Source organism: Meles meles, chromosome X, assembly GCF_922984935.1.
Source record: "Meles meles chromosome X, mMelMel3.1 paternal haplotype, whole genome shotgun sequence".
NCBI classification, from domain to species: domain Eukaryota; kingdom Metazoa; phylum Chordata; class Mammalia; order Carnivora; family Mustelidae; genus Meles; species Meles meles.
In genome coordinates, this window is record NC_060087.1 from 57,929,041 (window position 1) to 57,934,059 (window position 5,019).

Here is a 5,019-nt window from a genome sequence, read left to right on the forward strand (position 1 = left end):
AATGGCATGAATGTTAGAACTTTTGTTATAGACCCATAGGTTCCTGAGCCTCTCATTTTTTTAGTGTATTTTCTCTGTGTTGCTCAGATTGAGTAATTTTTATTGCTCTGCCTTCAAGTTGGTGTATTTCCCCTATCCTCCCTATCATTTTTAAAGCCCTCCATTGAATTTTTCTATCAGTCATTATATTTTTCCACTCAAAAAATTTTCATTTGGTTCTTCTTTATAATTCCTATTTCCTCTTAAGACCATTTATTTGGTCATTTGTTTCAAGTATGTTTGTCATTCCTTCATGAGTGATTTTTATAATGACTGCTTTAAAATCATTGTCAGATAATTTTAATATCTGTGTCCACTCTGTTTGGGCATCCATTGCTTTTCTTTTCTCATTTGAGATTTTTGTGGTTCTTGGTATGACAGGCTACTTTTTATTGAAATCTGGATATTTTGTGGATTATCTTACAAGACTCTGGATCTTATTTAAATCTTCTGTTTCAGCAGGAGGCCTCTAACACTGCACTAACAGAAGAAGAAAGATACTCCCAGGTTGGGGTGAAAGCCCAAGCTCCCCACTCTGTCTCCTTTGATACCCCAGGTTGGGGAGGAGTGCTTCATTACTGCTAAGTAGATAATAGGATTTTGGGCTCCCTACTAGATATCTGCTGACAGTGGGAGCAGAGAAGGCCTCATCACCACCAAGCAGGGATAAAAGTCTGAGCTCCCCACTCAGCCTTTTCTGATACTGTCCCAGTCAGGGAATGGGGGAAGGACTGGAGCATCTTGTTATAGCCTGGTAAGGATGGAATTCTAGGCTCCCCCACTTAGTCCTTTTTGTCATGGATAGGGGTGGAGACAGTTTTTTCTATAGTATAAGTTTGGACTAGAGTGACCACTGTCTAAAAGTTTTCTGTCTTGCTATACTGCTCCTTTTCTGGTCCTTTGGTCAAAAGAGAACAAGCTTTTGTTGGAACTGTGTCTTTTAATTTTTTGTCTGTATTTGGCTATGCTCATTGGTGTTTCTGTTTGTTGGCTTCTCCAGCACCCAGGAAAGTCACCACCATATTGTTCCTTGAGAGTCAAGTTCCTTAACTGGTCTGCCTTCTTCTCTCAAACTTTCATAGTCTTCTTACATTTGTTTTATATATAACATCCATAATTTTTAACTGTATATTGCAGGAAGAATCAAGATAAACATGTCTATTCCTCTCATCTAGAACCAAAGTCCTCCTTTGTTACCTTTCTCCCATTTAAGAAAGACCATAAGGAAAACTACAGATCTGCTCTAATTTGGCTTTTACAAAAGGAAAGAAGAAAATAACGGGAAACAATTACAATACTTAACTCTTTAACTGTAATTAGTGAGTGACAAATTTCTCATAACACCCAGAGTGTCTTGACAATGAGATTGAGAAGATCTGGACTCTAGTTCTCAGAAAGAAAGATGCTGAAACAGTGATTTCATTTTAATACCTGCAGAGATCAACCCCCTCTCACCCTTTAAATTTCCTTCCAGCCTTTCCCCTTACCCATGCCTATCCCCTTCCTGGTTGGGGACAGTTTTAGGAGTGTGCCCACAGAACCCTGGTCCCTGGCCTCCTCTGTCCTGTGAGTATGGGCACAGGGAACAGGTAAGGAAGTCCAGGTCTAATACATTCTTCTTGGCTTGGTCTCTGAGGCTACCATGTATAGAATTTCACCCCCAGAGGATTTGGCCCTTAGGATCATCCCTTTTCTTCATTTATAGGCTGTCTTTTTATTCTCAGCTCCTTCTCTGCCGGACACCCCCACACACACATACTACCCACTCCCTAATGGCTCAGGGAAGCACATTCCATACTCCTTCTTGGGGCTGAGACCAATGAAGTGATGGCAGCTGTTCAAGAATGCAGGTTTTGTGTGTGTGTGTGTGTGCACGCGCGTGCGCACGTGTACACACATGCATAGGGGGAGGGCCTGCCTGCCTGGTTGGTCTGGAGCTGGGGGTGGGGGATCCCCAAAAGGGCCACCGTTTTGAGGGCTGTTGAGAGAGCTGGGAGTTGAGGCCAATGAGAGGGCAACAGCATGTGTCATCTCCACCCCTAGAGGTTTCAGTCTGGTGTGGAAGCACAGATATTTATTCCCTGTCTACTTCAGTCTTGGTATTACTGACGTCACTGCAGTCCTTCCTTTGAGGATGTTTGACAAATGCCTTGTGGAGCCAAACCTACCATAGAGCCTTGGTTGACTAGGCTTATTGGGACCAGACTTTTGCCTGCACTGTAGCCTCAGTTCGTCCACTTGCAAAATGGGAGCAATATTCTAGGACACTTTATGTTCTTTCTGGTTTCAGGGGTTTCTTTGGAGGCTCTGTCAATTCTATCCTGGCATATTCCCAAATCCCAAATGACCTGATGGCCCTTTAATTGGGTATATAACCATTATTGTGAGTGTACTGACAAACTAGCCATTGTCGGTTTTTTAAATACAGATTTGAATCTGCCATAGAAAATATACTTAAAAAAAAAAACCACCACACATTTTTACATGCCTTGATTTTTGGACTTGCCCATGGACCACTTAAAGACCCCACAGACCACCACTATTCTCTGGACCTCCCCCAGAGAAGTGCTGTCCCAAAGGAGGTCTGTGAATGAGCCTTGGAGACTGAAGTGGGGCCTGGGGAGATGACTTGGGGAGGGAGTTGTCCTGGGACAAGGAATTGAGTCAGGATGGCAAGCAGCAGAATTCTGGTGGGGGAAGGGTAACAGCCCCTCCTGCTCATATATGTCTAATGGGAAATGGGCTGGGTAGCTGTGAATGGAAGTCAGACTCTGGGTAGAAGAAGGCACCAGGGTAACTTACTCAAAGGGTGTATCTCAAAGGGAGAAAACCTTGGATGGAGAACCTAGCCCTCCTTCCTGTTGTCTATGGGACAAACAGATCACAAAAATCAGAGTTGTGGGGGCGCCTGAGTGGCTCAGTGGGTTAAGCCTCTGCCTTCAGTTCAGGTCATGATCTCAGGGTCCTGGGATTGAGCCCCACATCGGGCTCTCTGCTCAGCAGGGAGCCTGCTTCCTCCTCCTCTCTCTCTCTGCCTGCCTCTCTGACTACTTGTGATCTCTATCTGTCAAATAAATAAAATCTTAAAAAAAATCAGAGTTGTGAAGGGAGCCTAGAAAAGCTCTGAGCTTAGGAATTCCCCCAGTCTTGCAGGAAAGACCAGTACCCTCAGAGGGGTACTATTCATTCATCCATTTGTTCAACAATAATTCATCTATCTACTATGTGTTCGGCCCTGTACTAGATGTCAGCTAAATAGGACCCACTCTCAAGGGACTTCCAATCAGTGGGGAAGACAGGTAAACAATTACAATACAGTTTTGTCAGAGAGTTATGGGAGCTCATTGGAGAAGACCCAACCCAGATGTGAGGTCAAGGAAGCTTCCTGGAGGAGAAATCTAAACCAGAAACTGAAAGGTAAGGTAGCATCACCCAGGGGAAGACAGGGGCAGAGAGGAAAAGTGGTCTCAGCAGAGGGATCAGTGTGTATAAGTCCTGTAGGTCACAGCAAGCATGACTAATCCTTTAGTCTTATTGGCTCATCCTCTAGGCTGGGTTTAGCAGGATTTGTCATGCCCTGGCCCAAAACGAAATGTTACCTTGTGCCCAGGACGCCAGGGACCATACACATTATTGATTGAATCTGATCCCACAGTAAAATGAAAGCACCTCTGGGTCCAGGGACCTCTGGGTGCAGGTGGAGGAGAGCATAGTCTCTAAGAGATCAGGGCCAAAGTATACAGGGAACACCCACAGTGACCCTTGGCTGGGGGAGGATGTAGGGTTGAACAACTGGTTCAGATACAGTAACAGTGCCAGCATTGGATCAGTGCCTCAGTGCCTGCTTGTGGCATGGTACTTTGTAGTGTGCAAGTACTGAGGCCACCGCCATTGTCTGTGGGGCCTACAGTGGTTCCGGAGGGTACATCTGAAGCAGGATTCAAACACAGCTGGGCATGGGAGGAGTACTGTGAGATTGACGACAACCTGCTTAAGATTTTTCAGAGGGAAATGGTGAGGCAGTGACTTTGCATGTCTGTGCCTCAATGTCCTTCTGAGGTCTCCAGATTTGATGCTCCAGCAGGTGGCAATGCAGCCAGAGTTTGGCTCTGGCCTTTTAGGGAACAAGTTACTATAGCGACTTTGCAGGTGGGGCAAGTGTTAAGCGGGAATCTATCCGTTGGCTGACATATCAGAGTGGGAGCCGGGGCAACCAGTGACAAATCACTCTCTTGTGTCTCCATCCAGAACAGCTTCCCCTTGGCAGGAGTGAAAGTCAACAAATAAGGGCCAGGGCAGCCGCAGCCCTGTGCAGGCTGCCAGGGCCAGGCAGCACCCCTGAAGATCCTAGCGAGCCTAGGTATATATTTGGGCAGCTGCTGAAGCCTCCTGCCTCCACCTTTGGCCTTTTTCCTTCCAAGAGCTGGCTTGGCCTATAAGGGAAAGCCCCACTGGGGTCCACTCCTGCTCTCTGGACCAGGCCTGGGAATGAGGCCTGTCTCCAGCCAGTGCAGACAGGGTTTAGCCCTTGCTCCCTCCCTTGGACAACCCCTCTAGCCAGGATCCAACAGCTCACTTTTTCTAGTATATCTGGGCCTGGCTGACTCTAATCCAGGACTACTGTCCCAGATCTGCCTGTTGTCTACTATCTAACATCCCTGCTTTCTCTGTGCCTCAGTTTCCTCATTAACAATCTGATGGAGGATGGTCTTGGCAGACTCTAAGGGGCCTTACAACTGTGAAATTCTAGGAGTTGGAGGTTACATTGCAGGTTCTGACCTTCTTTGCCCAGGTTTCGGGAGAACATTGAACCTGAGCATCTCTCTTACCTCTGGACTTTCAGGCTGAGCACGATGCCACTTGCACTGGCCTCCCTCCCCTAGAAGCAGCTCTCTTCAGCCATGCCAATGCAAACACTTTCTCACCTTTCCTAGAATCTCCTCCACTTCTGGGGAGCCTGGACCACACAGGTGTCTGTGG